Raw genomic sequence first — 17,663 nt, forward strand, 5'->3', positions numbered from 1 at the left:
AAGACCAGAGAGATTGGAGTTGGGTATTTCCCATCATCCAAGGTGGTTAGATTCTAATAAAACTCCAACAGATTTGGCTCTGATAAAATAGTTTTTCCTGAGGGAAGTCCTTTTAAAGAAGAGCAGGGTGCTCTGGTATTTCAAAATGGTTACTTTTCTTATCCTTTTTTTGAAAACCAGAGTGGATTTTCTCCAGTATTCATTGTGAGAACCTGGTAGAGGTCCCTGAAGCAAAACTCACAGAAGTATGGGAGATCCACTATGACTGGGCACCCTCCTGGAGGTGTTTGTTTGTTTGTTTGTTTGTTTTTATCTCTCATAGTTATCCACACTAAGCTTCCACCAATTCATCAAATGCAGTTCAATTTTCTTGCCCCAGTACTAGGTCCCACAGAAGTTTCTACTCATAAAATTTCTTTCTGTTAAGCTCTGATTCTCTGTATGTGCCTCTCTGTCTCTCCAGTTTTGGAGACAGCAGGTTACCTTGTGACTTTACTTCTATGAAGGACCTAAAAAGCACTGATTTTTCCATTTTTTTAGAGTCTTACTTTTTAAATGGAGTAACAATTTCCAGTCTCCTTACATCCCAAAGCAGAAATTGAAAGTTTCCTTTTTTAACTTTCAATTTACCTCATATTTTGTAGATTTCTTTCTTGCATTCTTTTGGATTGATAATTTTTTCCTCTTGCTATTTTTTCAACTATTTTTTAAAGAATTTAAACTTTTCCCTAAAATATGTATACCATAATAAAATTGAATAGTAAATTCAAATGTGTTTATTAACTAGGTTTATTTATGAAACAAGATTTTCACACATATACTCAGAAAAAGTACTGTCTATATGTCTGTGCTTTAACCGTATAGTCTATAATAATTCATTGCTACTGTACTGTGGCCATGTGCTCATCACATTATAATAATGAGAGGAAATGCTGCTGTGTAGTTTCAATATATAGGTTTTTAAATATATGGTTTTTTAAGTGAATTACAAATATCTCTTGTAGTTCAGAAGTTGAAGGAAGCATTGAAAGAGATGCCAGAACAAAATATTCTAGAGCAACTAATACTGAAAATATCTTTAACTCATTTCTAAATTGCTTTTGTTGTGAAATATAACACAGGGTATTTCATAAGACTTGTGTATAAATTTTAACAATTATATTTTTAAAAACTAGGGCAACCTCTACGGAGATCAAGAAATAGAGTACTGCTTCACATAAAATCTTCAGTATATCTTTCATAATTCCATATCCTCTTGTGGCAATCACTATTTAGAATTTTTGGCAGTAGTTTTCCTATTTCCCTTTATTTTAGAACAACTATATGCAATTGCCAATATTTGACCATTTCTTACCTGCAACAATGGCAAGTTCTTATGGTTCGACCTAACTGATTTACCATTTTAATATCCCCCTTGGACTCATTGTCCTTTCATTCTCTGATCTCTTTCTATAAATAGCGATTATCACTATGATCTGAACTGTATTGTCAGACAATGATTTTATTGGCTGAACTCAACTGGAAACCAAAGTGCAAGGGACTAATTGATGAATTCCATGTGTGTTGGCTTTTGGGGACTTATAGATAACTAGAGAAAATTGCCCATCTTTTCCCCCTCAGAATCTTCATTGTATTCTTCATCCATGTGATGAATTTATGTATTTAACTTAAGGAACATTAGGGTCTATTAAAATCCATTTGATTTCAGTCATCTGGAATTTAAGAAACAAATGAAAGAGGGGAAAAAGAGAGAGCCAAACCAGGAAACAGACTCTTAAGTATAGATAACAAATGGAGGAGAAGTGGGCAGGAAGATGGGTTAAATGGGTGATGGGTATTAAGGAGGGCACTTATTGTGATGAGCACTGGGTGTTTTTTGTAAGTAATGAATCCCTGAATTCTATACCTGAAAGTAATATTACATTGCATATTAACTAAGTGGAATTTAAATAAAATCTTGGAGAAAGAAAAAATAGAATCCACATAATTACAGAATAGTATCAATATGGTCTCACTCCCATATGTAACCTAAAGCATTGTTCACCACCAGTATTCTTCATATAAAATGGCAGAGGAGAAGAAGGGGAGTGGTGTGATAAAAACAATTAATGAACATAAACTTTGCTGCTACAGTTGCCACTTCTATAACTAGTTATGAAGGCAGTTAGTTACCATAGCTGCTTTTGCACATCACACTTCCATATTCTCATCTTTGCCACCATCTCCTAAATAGGATATATCTAGAGGTAGCCCAATTATTATCTTATAATACTTGATAACTTGATATTTTAATTTTTATTAGGTTGCTGCATTTTTCCATTATCATGACCTTTGTGCAAGGGAGTATTATGCAGTGACTCAGTGAATCCCTTGGGTTCTGAATATAGTTTTTCTTGCCTTCACTAATTAAGACAAACTCAATTCCCTGTTGATTATTGGTATCAATCCTGTGACCAATCAGTAATCTCTTTGTCTGCCTATTGATTTAGTGGCATAGGGGTCCCAAATGTCAAGAGGGCAATCACAGCTAGTAGTTTATTGGACGCATGACTATTTCTTTAGTAGGACATTTCTTCCACTGGGGACAAGGTCCTTGTCTTATTGAAGGTCTTGGGAAATAATGTGAAAATTATTTAAGTGAGTTATTAGTTGTTAGGGATATAAGGTTAGGCTATGGAGTAAATAGGGCCGTATATTGGCATCTGGTCTAAGTCATACATTGTATTCTGTATATCAGCACTGCAGTGTTTCAGAATTCACCCAGCCATTTTACACTTTCATAAAAGTTACTGCTTCTGAGTAGTGGAGCTTCTACTGATACCAATAATTTTCATAGGTAAAACCCATTATTAAACATCATTTTCCACAAAACATGTCTCTTGTTGGAGATGATGTTGTATCCGATACTATAGAAGTGGAAAAGATATTCTTCAAATTAATAGATAATGATACTGGAAGAAATTCTATAGGCAGGAAAAGTGAATTTGTACCTCAAATATATATCTAATCCATTGAGGGCAAATCACTGCCCTGTCTGTGATAGAAAGTTTAGTGTAACCCATTTACCACTGGGTGGTTTCCTGTTCCTTCTGGAAAATGATGTTATATTGAAAAGCTCAGTTTTGTCCTATGCTCTTGACAAGTTAAGCACTCAGCAGTGTCAGAATCCAGAATTCTTAGTGAGGAAAACTCTGTATTATTAAGTCTCTGCAGATGTTTCATCATTGCTACCATGGCTTCTTGGTACTCTAGGTCCGTGAAATAAGCCCCAGTGTAGCAGAGGAGTAAGGCTGACATTCATAGGACAAGGCATGTAGTTGAGAGATTACCCTTTAATAAATACCTTCTTGTGTACATTTAAAAAATAAATTACATCTTTATGCACTCACATCCTATTCTAGGGAGTCGTAGACATACATGTCCCCAAGATTCTAGTCATTTTTTTCAATCTCTATTTTCCCAAGTTCCTGACCACCTGGCCAAATCTATTAGCTTCTAACCCCAAATCAATGTATATTTAAATCTTAGACAATCTCTAGTTCTACATATAGGAGGCCCAGGACTGCTCCAAGTTCTTCCCAAAAAAGGATTTCTTGGGGCACCTAGGTGGCTCAGTGGTTGAGGATCTGTCTTTGGCTCAGGTCGAGATCTCACATCCCACATCAGGCTCCCCACAGGGAGCCTGCTTCTCCTTCTGCCTATGTCTCTGCCTTTCTCTTTGTCTCTAATGAATAAATAAAATCTTTTTAAAAAGGATTTCTCTTTACTACTGTCTTGTGACTACAATACAATATCAAAAGGTTAATATATAAAATATATAAAAGAACAAGCAGTCTAATACAGAAATGGGCAAAAGATAGAAATTGTGAAGTTGTATTGTTGTATTGGTTGTCAGTATTAACAGTAGGAATATATAATGACTTAAAAAACCTCTAAGTAAAAAAAAAAAAAAAACCTCTAAGTATTTCAAAATATGTATCAATTGCATTAAATATTTGTATTTATATGATTCTGAAGTATTGCAATATCTGTATTTTCCCCAGAGAATTAACACCTTTTTACCTATCTTGGTCTCAGGCCCCTGTTCCTAACCTCCTATGTTTGTTATTATAAATATATTTGTACATATATATAAAATACATTTATATGCATATGTATGTAAGTATATATTTTATTCCTGAATTTTTCTAGTTAGGTGAAGGAAAGGGGTGACTACTTGTATTTACTTCAATAATTTATTCATACATGCTAAATTTCTTACAAATTACAAAGATTTAACTAATGGTTACTTAGCTTTGCAGTTTAATATGGAGAATCACCAATTTAATGAAATGAGGAAATAAATACATCATTGTATTTCAGAATGCTTTTAGATTAAATGTACATAGATGGAGGCTTCTCTTTAATGTATTTCAAGCATCTATTTTGTAGATGAGAAGGTAGGTGCCTCAGATGTCAGATAAAAATCTTTTGCCAGAAAGAAAAAATCTTTTGCCAGAAAGAAAAAATCTTTTGCCTGTAGACTCAAACTCAAAAGATCATCCTCAAATTGAGAAACACATGATTGTCCAAGTGGAAGTGCTTAGTATATACAATATTAAAAATAACTTTGTCACATAAGTATTCATATTCAGAAAAATTAATTTGGAATACAGTTACAAATAGATATCAAACTAACCAATTATGATTTTTATATGCAGACTTTTAAAACAAAAACAATAATAATAATACCAAACATTTGTTACATATTAAACATTTACTGTCAAACAGTAAGTTATGCATGCAGAGGCTCTATGAGGGAAGTATTATTATTATCACCACTTAAGAAATGAGAACAGTGAGACATGGTGTAACTTGCCTAAATATCATAATTAAAGATGGACTTCAAACCTAGATAATCTACCTCTTTATCCTGCTATGACCCAAAGAGAACTAGAGAAAACCTTGGAAGTATCTGATTGTATTCAACTTTGAACTAATGAAACTGTTTCCTCAATTTCTCATGCAAATCCTTCTTTTGCTCTTCCTTTCTCTTGCTATCATTTCTCTGTTGCTATCAGAATTTCTTACAGTTGATCCACAGTAGTTTCCCCTTATTTGGAGCTTTACTTTCCATGGTTTCAGTTACCCTAGTCTGGTAACCATGATCTGGAAGCAGGTGATCATTCTTCTGAAATTTAATCAGAAGGTCAGTAGTTGCCTAACACTAATTATAGTGCCTAAGTGATTCACCTCACTTCATCTCATCACTTAGCATTTTATCATTTCATCACAAAAAGAAGGGTGAGTACAGTATGGTATTTGAGAGAGCATTCACATTTACTTAACTTTTATTATAATATGTGGTTATAATTGTCCTATGTTCTTATAATTTATTGTCATTAATCTCTTTTGTGCCTAATTTATAAATTAAACTTTATCATAGGTATGTATATATATATAGGAAAACACATGGTATATATAAGGTTTGGTACTGCAATTTCAGACATCCACTGGGGGTCTTGGTACGTACCCTCCATGGGTAAGGGGGTACTACTACACTTGTTATTATCAACTGCTGAGCCACCCAGGGATTCTCTGAGCCACCCAGGGATTCCCGATATAATGACATATTAAAAAGTTTCAATAATGACTAATAAACACTCAGATCAATGGAGCAGACTAGAAATTCTAGAAATTAGTAAAAAAAATACCATATAAGGGCAGCCGGGGTGGCTCAGCGGTTTAGTGCTGCCTTTGGCCCAGGGCGTGATCCTGGAGACCCAGGATCCAGTCCCACATCGGGCTCCCTGCATGGAGCCTGCTTCTCCCTCTGCCTGTGTCTCTGCCCCTCTCTCTCTCTCTCTCATGAATAAATAAATAAAATCTTTTTTAAAAAACCATATGATACATTAAAAGAAAACTGGTCATATAAAAAAATTGTTTTCCAAATGGTATTAAAACAAATGGAAAAAATAAAATGTGAGATTTATATTTCCCCTGTTCAAAAGACTGATTTACATTATAGATTATTTCCATGAAGAAACAAACATTGAAATAAAATATAAATTAATCCCTCTTACTAAAGTATAATTAACATGGTGTTTTATTAGCTTCAGTGATTCAACAATTCTATGCATTACTCAGTGCTCATCACAATACGTGTACTCTTAATCCCCTTTGACTATTTCACTCACCTACCCACATACTTCCCCTCTGGCAATCACCAAGAGCCTAGGTTTTTGTTTGTCTCTGTTTTTCTTTGTTTCTTAAATTCTGCATATGAGTGAAATCATATGGTCTTTCTCTGACTGACTTCTTTCACTTACCATTATACTCTCTAGATACATTCACATAGTTCTAAATGGAAAAATTTCGTTCTTTTTTATGGCTGAATAATACTGCATTGTGTATATATCTATATCTATCTACATCACTTCTTTATCCATTCATCTATCAGTGGACACTCCAGTTGCTTTGATATCATGGCTATTGTAAATAATGCTGCAATAAACATAGGTGCATATGTCTCTTGGAATTACTGTTTTCATTTTCTTTGGGTAAATATCAAGTAGTGGAATTACTGGATCATAAGGTACTACTATTTTTAATTTTTTAAAGTATCTCAGACTATTTTCCACAATGGTTGCACCAGTTTGTATTCCCTCCAACAGCAAATGAAAGTTCCTTTCTCTCACCCTTGCCAATACTTATTATTTCTTGTATTTTTTATTTTAGACATTTTGACATGTGTGAGGTGATACTTCATTCTGGTTTTGATTTGCATGTCCCTGATTATTAGTTATGTTGAGCAACTATTCATATGTCTGTTAGCCATATACATGTCTTCTTTGATAAAATGTCTATTAATTTCCTCTGCCATTTTAAAACTGGATTATTTGGGGATTTCTTTTGGTGTTACATTGTATAAATTCTTTATATACATTGGATATTAATTCCTTCTTAGACACATCATTTTCAAATATCTTCTCCCATTTAATAGGATGCCTTTTTGTTTTCGTTGATGGTTTCCTTTGGTGTACAAAATCCTTTTATTCTGGTGTGTCCCAAAAGTTTAATTTTGCTTTTCTAGAAAAATATTTCTATACCTGAGTATAATTTCAAAGAAATTACTGCCTCTATTTTCTTCTAGGAATTTTATGGTTTCAAGTCTCAACATTTGGGCCATTAATCCATTTTGAATTTATTTTTGTGTGTGATGTGAGAAAGCTGTCCAGTTTTCTCAACATTTGTTGAGAGATACTACCTTTTTCCCACTGAATATTCTTACTTACTTTATTGTAGATTAACTGACCACAAAAAATGTAGACTCTTTATTCTGTTCCAATGATCTATGTGTCTATTTTTGTGCAGTACCATACTGTTGTGATTACTAGATTTATAGTGTATTTTGAAATCTGGGATACCTCCAGTTTTTATCTTTTTCAAAGTTGCTTTGGCAATTCCTGGTCTATTGAGGTTTCCGTACAAATTTTAGCATTATTTGTTCTCGTTCTGTGAAAAATGCAACTGGTATTTTGATAGGAATTGCATTAAATTTAAAAATGCTTTGTACGGGAGGAGGGGCAAGATGGTGGAAGACTAGGGTCCCCAAATCACCTGTCCCCACCAAATTACCTAGATAACCTTCAAATCATCCTGAAAATCTACGAATTCGACCTGAGATTTAAATAGAGAACAGCTGGAACACTACAGTGAGAAGAGTTCGCGCTTCTATCAAGGTAGGAAGACGGGGAAAAAGAAATAAAGACACAAAAGGCCTCCAAGGGGGAGGGGCCCCGCGAGGAGCCAGGCTGAGGCCGGGGCGAGTGTCCCCAGGACAGGAGAGCCCCGTCCCGGAGGAGCAGGAGCTGCACCAACCTTCCCCGCGGAAAGGGGCCCGCAGGGAGTTAGAGCAGGACCCAGGAGGGCGGGGATGCCCTCGGGCTCCCGGGGACACTAACAGGCACCTGCGCCCCGGGAGAGTGCGCCGAGCTCCCTAAGGGCTGCAGCGCGCACGGCGGGACCCGGAGCAGCTCGGAGGGGCTCGGGCGGCGGCTCCGCGGAGGGGGCTGCAGGGCGGGAGCGCGAATCCAACAGCGCAGGCTCCGGAGCACAGGGCGCCGGGACACAGCCCAGGATCCGGCCTCCCCCGGGACAGGCAGAGGCCGGGAGGGCCCAGGACAGCGAGGACTCTCCTGCCTGGAACTGAGCAGATCAGCGGCCCCGCCCGGGAGCCCCCAGGCCCTGCAGACGGAGAGCCCCGGAGCTACTGCGGGAGCTGACTCCAAGGCTGCAGAGCTGGCCCCGCCACTGTGGCTACCTCCCGGGGCCTCACGGGGTGAACAACCCCCACTGAGCCCTGCACCAGGCAGGGGCAGAGCAGCTCCCCCAAGTGCTAACACCTGAGAATCAGCACAGCAGGCCCCTCCCCCAGAAGACCAGCTAGACGGACAAGTTCCAGGGAAAGTCAAGGGACTTAAAGTATACAGAATCAGAGGATACTGCCCCGTGTTTTTTTCTTTTTCTTTTCTTTTTTTTTTTTTTTGTGCTTTTTCATTACTGTTTTCTTCCCCCACCCTTTTTTTCCTTTCTTTCTTTTTCTATCCCTTTTTCTTCTCTCTTTTTTTCTTTCTTTCTTCCTTTTTCTTTTTCTCTTTTCTTTCCTTCTTTCTCTCCTCTCTTTTTCTCCTTTTCCCAATACAACTTGTTTTTTGCCACTCTGCGCTGAGCAAAATGACTAGAAGGAAAACCTCACCTCAAAAGAAAGAATCAGAGTCCTCTCTCCCACAGAGTTACAAAATCTGGATTACAATTCAATGTCAGAAAGCCAATTCAGAAGCACTATTATAAAGCTACTGGTGGCTCTAGAAAAAAGCATAAAGGACTCAAGAGACTTCATGACTGCAGAATTTAGATCTAATCAGGCAGAAATTAAAAATCAATTTAATGAGATGCAAACCAAAATACAAGTCCTAACGACGAGGGTTAACGAGGTGGAAGAACGAGTGAGTGACATAGAAGACAAGTTGATGGCAAAGAGGGAAACTGAGGAAAAAAGAGACAATTAAAACACCATGAGAATAGATTAAGGTAAATAAATGACAGCCTCAGGAAGAAAAACCTACATTTAATTGGGGTTCCCGAGGGCGCCGAAAGGGCCAGAGGACCAGAATACGTATTTGAACGAATCCTAGCTGAAACTTTCCTAATCTGGGAGGGGAAACAGGAATTCAGATCCAGGAAATAGAGATCCCCCCCGCACAATCAATAAAAACCATTCAACACGTCGACATTTAATAGTTAAGCTTGCAAATTCCAAAGATAAAGAGAAGATCCTTAAAGCAGCAAGAGACAAGAAATCCCTGACTTTTATGGGGAGGAGTATTAGGGTAACAGCAGACCTCTCCACAGAGACCTGGCAGGCCAGAAAGGGCTGGCAGGATATATTCAGGGTCCTAAATGAGAAGAACATGCAACCAAGAATACTTTATCCAGCAAGGCTCTCATTCAGAATGGAAGGAGAGATAAAGAGCTTCCAAGACAGGCAGGAACTGAAAGAATATGTGACCTCCAAACCTGCTCTGCAAGAAATTTTAAGGGGGACTCTTCAAATTCCCCTTTAAGAAGAAGTCCAATGGAACAATCCACCAAAAAAAGGACTGAACAGATATCGTGATGACACTAAACTCATATCTTTCAATAGTAACTCTGAACGTGAACGGGCTTAATGACTCCATCAAAAGGCGCAGGGTGTCAGACTGGATAAAAAAGCAGGACCCATCTATTTGCTGTCTACAAGAGACTCATTTTAGACAGAAGGACACCTACAGCCTGAAAATAAAAGGTTGGAGAACCATTTACCATTCAAATGGTCCTCAAAAGAAAGCAGGGGTAGCCATCCTTATATCAGATAAACTAAAATTTATCCCGAAGACTGTAGTGAGAGATGAAGAGGGACACTATATCATACTTAAAGGATCTATCCAACAAGAGGACTTAACAATCCTCAATATATATGCCCCGAATGTGGGAGCTGCCAAATATATCAATCAATTAATAACCAAAGTGAAGAAATACTTAGATATAATACACTTATACTTGGTGACTTCAATCTAGCGCTTTCTACACTCGATAGGACTTTTAACACAACATGTCCAAAGAAACAAGAGCTTTAAATGATACACTGGACCAGATGGATCTCACAGATATCTACAGAACTTTACATCCAAACTCAACTGAATACACATTCTTCTCAAGTGCACATGGAACTTTCTCCAGAATAGACCACATACTGGGTCACAAATCGGGTCTGATCTGATACCAAAAGATTGGGATCATCCCCTGCATATTCTCAGACCATAATGCCTTGAAATTAGAACTAAATCACAACAAGAAGTTTGAAAGGACCTCAAACACGTGGAGGTTAAGGACCATTCTGCTAAAAGATGAAAGTGTCAACCAGGAAATTAAGGAAGAATTAAAAAGATTCATGGAAACTAATGAGAATGAAGATACAACCGTTCAAAATCTTTGGGATGCAGCAAAAGGAGTCCCTAATGGGGAAATACATCAGATTACAAGCATCCATCCAAAAACTGGAAAGAACTCAAATACAAAAGCTACCCTTACACCTAAAGGGGCTAGAGAAAAAACAGCAAATAGATCCTACACCCAGCAGAAGAGAGTTAATAAAGATTTGAGCAGAACTCAACGAAATCAAGAACAGAAGAACTGTGGAACAGATCAACAAAACCAGGAGAAATGGTTCTTTGAAAGAATTAATAATATAGATAAACAATTAGCCAGCCTTATTAAAAAGAAGAGAGAAAAGACTCAAATTAATAAAATCATGAATGAGAAAGGAGAGATCACTACCAACATCAAGGAAATACAAACTATTTTAAAAACATATTATGAACAGCTCTATGCCAATAAATTAGACAATCTAGAAGAAATGGACGCATTTTGGAAAGCCACAAACTACCAAAACTGGAACAGGAAGAAATAGAAAACCTGAACAGGCCAATAACCAGGGAGGAAATTGAAGCCGTCATCAAAAACCTCCCAAGACACAAGAGTCCAGGGCCAGATGGCTTCCCAGGGGAATTCTATCAAACGTTTAAAGAAGATACCAAACCTTCTCCTAAAGCTGTTTGGAAAGATAGAAAGAGATGGAGTACTTCCAAATTCGTTCTATGAGGCCAGCATCACCTTAATTCTAACACCAGACAAAGACCCCACCACAAGGAGAATTACAGACCAATATCCCTGATGAACATGGATGCAAAAATTCTCAACAAGATACTAGCCAATAGGATCCAACAACACATTAACAAAATTATTCACCATGACCAAGTAGGATTTATCCCCGGGACACAAGGCTGGTTCAACACTCGTAAAACAATCAATGTGATTCATCATATCAGCAAGAGAAAAACCAAGAACCATATGATCCTCTCATTAGATGCAGAGAAAGCATTTGACAAAATACAGCATCCATTCCTGATCAAAACTCTTCAGAGTGTAGGGATAGAGGGAACATTCCTCAGCATCTTAAAAGCCATCTACGAAAAGCCCACAGCAAATATCATTCTCAATGGGGAAGCACTGGGAGCCTTTCCCCTAAGATCAGGAACAAGACAGGGATGTCCACTCTCACCACTGCTATTCAACATAGTATTGGAAGTCCTAGCCTCAGCAATCAGACAACAAAAAGACATTAAAGACATTCAAATTGGCAAAGAAGAAGTCAAACTCTCCCTTTTTGCCGATGACATGATACTCTACACAGAAAACCCCAAAGCCTCGACCCCAAGATTGTTAGAACTCATACAGCAATTTGGCAGTGTTGTAGGATAAAAAATCAATGCCCAGAAGTCAGTGGCATTTCTATACACTAACAATGAGACTGAGGAAAGAGAAATTAAGCAGCCAGTCCCATTTACAATTGCACCCAAAAGGATAAGATACCTAGGAATAAACCTAACAAAAGAGGTAAAGGATCTATACCCTAAAAACTATAGAACACTTCTGAAAGAAATTGAGGAAGAAAAAAAGAGATGGAAAAATATTCCATGCTCACGGATTGGCAGAATTAATATTGTGAAAATGTCTATGCTACCCAGGGCAATTTACACGTTTAATGCAATCCCTATCAAAATATCACGGACTTTCTTCAGAGAGTTAGAACAAATTATTTTAAGATTTGTGTGGAATCAGAAAAGACCCCAAATAGCCAGGGGAATTTTAAAAAAGAAAACCATAGCTGGGGGCATCACAATGCCAGATTTCAGTTGTACTACAAAGCTGTGGTCATCAAGAAAGTGTGGTACTGGCACAAAAACAGACACATAGATCAATGGAACTGAATAGAGAATCCAGAAGTGGACCCTGAACTTTATGGTCATCTAATATTCGATAAAGGAGGAAAGACTATCCACTGGAAGAAAGACAGTCTCTTCAATAAACGGTGCTGAGAAAATTGGACATCCACATGCAGAAGAATGAAACTAGACCACTCTTGCACCATACACAAAGATAAACTCAAAATGGATGAAAGATCTAAATGTGAGACAAGATTCCATCAAAATCCTAGAGGAGAACAGGCAACACCCTTTTTGAACTCGGCCACAGTAACTTCTTGCAAGATACATCCACGAAGGCAAAAGAAACAAAAGCAAAAGTGAACTATTGAGACTTCATCAAGATAAGAAGCTTTTGCACAGCAAACGATACAGTCAACAAAACTAAAAGACAACCTACAGAATGGGAGAAGATATTTGCAAATGACATATCAGATAAAGGGCTAGTTTCCAAGATCTATAAAGAACTTAGTAAACTCAACACCAAAGAAACAATCCAATCATGAAATGCGCAAAAGACCTGAAGAGAAATCTCACAGAGGAAGACATAGACATGGCCAACACGCACATGAGAAAATGCTCCACATCACTTGCCATCAGGGAAATACAAATCAAAACCACAATGAGACACCACCTACACCAGTGAGAATGGGGAAAATTAACAAGGCAGGAAACAACAAATGTTGGAGAGGATGCGGAGAAAGGGGAACCCTCTTGCACTGTTGGTGGGAATGTGAACTGGTGCAGCCACTCTGGAAAACTATGTGGAGGTTCCTCAAAGAGTTAAAAATAGACCTGCCCTACGACCCAGCAATTTACCCCAAAATTTACCCCAAAAATTCAGATGCAATGAATTTACCCCAAAAATTCAGATGCAATGAAACGCCGGGACACCTGCACCCCGATGTTTCTAGCAGCAATGTTCACAATAGCCAAACTGTGGAAGGAGCCTCGGTGTCCATCGAAAGATGAATGGATAAAGAAGCTGTGGTCTATGTATACAATGGAATATTACTCAGCCATTAGAAACGACAAATACCCACCATTTGCTTCAACGTGGATGGAACTGGTGGGTATTATGCTGAGTGAAGTAAGTCAATCGGAGAAGGACAAACAGTGTATGTTCTCATTCATTTGGGGAATATAAAAAATAGTGAAAGGGAATATAAGGGAAGGGAGAAGAAATGTGTGGGAAATATCAGAAAGGGAGACAGAACAGAAAGACTCCTAACTCTGGGAAATGAACTAGGGGTGGTGGAAGGGGAGGAGGGCGGGGGGTGGGGGTGAATGGGTGACAGGCACTGAGGGGGGCACTTGACGGGATGAGCACTGGGTGTTATTCTGTATGTTGCCAAATTGAACACCAATAAAATATAAATTTATTATTAAAAAAAGTCTGGGTTTATTTCTGTACTCTTTGTTCTAGTGATCTATGTGTCCATTTTTGTGCCAGTCTGTTCTGATTACTACAGATTTGTACTCTTTCCTGAGATGTGGAATTATGACACATCCAGCTTTGTTTTTATTTTTCAGGATTGCTTTAATATTCTGGGTCCTTTGTAGTTCCATACAAATTTTAGGATAATATGTCCTAGTTCTGTGAAATGCTGTTCATAGTTTGATAGGGATTGCATTAAATCTATAGATTGCTTTATGTAGTGTGGACATTTTAAGATTATTGGTTCTCCTAGCTTATGAGTGTGGAATATCATTACTTTGTGTTATCTTCAGTTATTTTTATCAATGCTTTTTGGTTCTTGTAGTACAGGTCTTTCACCTGCTTGGCTAAGTTTATTCCTAGGAATTGTATTCTTTTTGATGCAATTGTACTGGAATTTTTAAAGTTTTTATTCAAATTCCACTTAGTTAACTTAAAGTCCAATATTATGCTGAGTTAATTAAGTCAATTGGAGAAGGACAATCATTATATGGTTTCACTCATATGGGGAATATAAAAAATAGTCAAAGGGATTATAGGGGAAAGGAGAGAAAATGAGTGGGAAAAATTAAAGAGTGACAAAACATGAGAGGCTCCTAATTCTGGGAAACAAACAAGGGGTAGTGGAAGGGGAGGTGGGCAGGGGGATGGGGTGACTGGGTGACAGGCACTGAGGGGGGCATTTGATGGGATGAGCACTGGGTGTTATACTATATGTTGGCAAATTGAACTTCAATAAAAAATATTTTTAAAAGTCCAATATTAATTTCAAGTGTACAATATAGTGATTTGAGAAACAAAAACAGATGAATATAGGGGACGGAAAAAAATAGAGGGAAATACCCAACACAGTTTGTTGAAAGAAACACATCAAATTGGCAAAGAAGGGGCGAGGGAAGGAGCCAAGGGATGGACATATTGTCATTTTTTTCTTTTTTTTTTCTTTGAATAAATGTCACTTTCTGAGGCAAAAAAATTGGCAAAGGAGAAGTCAAATTTTTATTATTTGCAGATTATATGATCTCTAAATAGAAAATTCAAAAGACCCCACAAAAAAATTGCTAGAACTGATAAACAAATTCAGTAAAGTCACAAGACAAAATCAATGCACAGAATTCTGTTGCGTTTCTTTTTCAAAAATTATTTATTTATTTATTTTAGAGAGAGAGAGAGGCCAAGAGAGATTGCAAGCAAACAGGGTAGAGGGTAGGGGAGAGAGACAGTATCTCAGTTTGACTCCCCAATGAGTGTGAAGCCTGACACAGGGCTTGTTCTCATGACCTTGAGATCGTGACCTGAGCCAAAATCAAGAATCACACACTTAACCTGCTCCATTTCTATCCACCAATAATGAAGCATCAGGAGAAATCAGGGAATTGATCCCATTTACAACTGCACTCAAAACCATAAGATACCTAGGAATAAACGTAACCAAAGAGGTAAAAGATCTGCACTCTGAAAAACTATAGGACACTTATGAAAGAAATTGAAGATGACACAAAGAAATGGAAAAATATTCCATGCTCATGGATTAGAATAAATATTGTTAAAATGTCTATGCTACCCAAAGCAATCTATAAGTTTAATGCAATCCCTAATAAAATACCATCAGAAATTTTCACAGAGCTAGAACAAACAATCCTAAAATTTGCTTGGCACTATAAAAGACTCTGAATAGTCAAAGACATCTTGAAAAAGAAAAGCAAAGCTGGAGGATCACAATTCTGGACTTCAAGTTATATTACAAGGCTGTAGTGATCACAACAGTGTGATACTGACACAAAATCAAATAGATCAATAAAACAGAACAGAAAACCTAAAAATTATTCCAGAACTATATGGTCAATTAATCTTCATCAAAGCAAGAAAGAATATTACTGGGGGAAAGGTCCATGTAGTTTTTATTTCCTTTTATATTTCCTGGTTGATCCATTCATTATGTAGTAGCATGTTGTTTAATCTCCATCTATTTGGGATTTTTCCAGGTTCTTTTTCCTGTGGTTGACTTCCAGTTTTATAGTTTTGTGTTCAAAAAATGTGCATGATATCATTTCAAAGTTTTTGTATTTGTTCAAGCCTGTTTTGTGACCTAATATATTATGGAGAATGGTCCATGTGCAGTTGAAAAGAATGAGTATTCTACTGTTTTAGGATGAAATATTCTGAATATATCTGTTAGATCCACCTGGTCCAGTGTTTCATGCAAAGTCATTGTTTCCTTGTTGGTTTTCTGTTTAGATGATCTGTCTATTGATGTAAATGGGTGTTAAAGTTTCCTACTATTATTGTATTATTACCAATGATTTCCTTTATTTTTATTATTAATTGTTTTATATACTGCGGTGTTCTCATTTTTGGTGCATACAAATTTGCAATTATTGGATCTTCTTGTTGCATTGTCCTCTTTATATTGTATAGTGTCCTTCTTTGTCTCTTTGTACAGTCTTTGTTTTAATGTCTAGTTTGTGCAATTTAAGTATGGCTACTCTGGCTTTCTTTGGACATCTATTTGCATGATAGATATTTCTTCATCCCCTCTCTCAATTTACAGTTGTTTTTAGGTTAAAAATTAGTCCCTTGAAGGCAGCGTATGGGAGGGTCTTGTTTTTTTTTTTTTTTTTTTTTATTTTTTTTTTTTTTTATTTTTATTTTTTTTTTTTTTTTTTTGGGTCTTGTTTTTTAATCCATCTGATGCCCTATATCTTTTGATTGCAACATTTAGTCTATTATAATAAAAGTGATTACTGATACATATGTATTTATTGCTATTTTATTACTTGTTTTATCATTGTTTCTGGATATTTTCTCTGATCCCTTCTTGTTCTTGTCACTCCTGGACAATTCTTTCCACTCAAAGAGAACCCTTTAGTATTTCTTGAGGGATGATTTAATGGTCATGAACCTCTTTAGTTTTTGTCTGGGAAACCTTACTCTCTCCTATTCTGAACAATAGCCTTACTGAGTAGAATATTCTTGGTTGTGGATTTTTCCCCTGTAGCATGTTGAATATATCATGTCACTGCCTTCTGGCTTGCCAAGTTTTTGTTCAGAAATCTGCAGCTAGCCTAGTGGGTCTTCCCTTGTAAGTTAAGGATTTCTTTCATCTCACTGCTTTTAAGATTTTTTTTTTCTTTTTCACTATATTTTGCCAGTTTAATTATAACATGTGATGGTATTGGCCTGCTTTTATTGATTTTGATGGGAGTTCTTTGTGCTTCCTGGATCTGGATGTCTGTTTCCTTCCCCAGATAGGTAAGTTTTCAGCTGTGAAATATGAAATATGAAAATTTTATATTCAAAAATATCGCATCAATTATATTTTTATTACATATTGAACTAATATTTTGGATGTGTTTTTAAATATTACCAAATATTATTAAATTTGATTTTACTTGTTTCTTTTATTTTTAATAAAGCTATTATTATCTATTGTTACATATATGACATATTTCATTGCATTATATTTATGTGCAGTTTTTTATTGTTGGTTATGCCAATTATGTCTATAATAATGTCAATATCTTTGTGATAACTATTTTGACTTTGTAAAAGAAATAAAAATTCCCTTTTAATGTGCTATGGAATTGAATTTAATTACTTAAAAATTATAAGGAATTCCAGGCATTAAAATATGTGGGCCTCACACTTTTGAAAAGATTACTTTGTGATTTTTAATTTTTAATTATTCTTTCCACTCTTTTCCTGACATATTTTGCTTATTGGTATTTTTTTCTGAAAGTGCTGATTTCCTCAAGATTTTAGATCTTATTTTCCTGTTGCTAGATGATAGATATGTTGGTTGATAAATAATCATGTTTTACAGAGAAATATAACCTAGCAATTGACTCTTAAATCCTATCCATGTGTTAAAATTAATCCTT

The sequence above is a fragment of the Vulpes lagopus genome, chromosome 8 (assembly GCF_018345385.1).
Source record: "Vulpes lagopus strain Blue_001 chromosome 8, ASM1834538v1, whole genome shotgun sequence".
Taxonomy (NCBI): Eukaryota; Metazoa; Chordata; class Mammalia; order Carnivora; family Canidae; genus Vulpes; species Vulpes lagopus.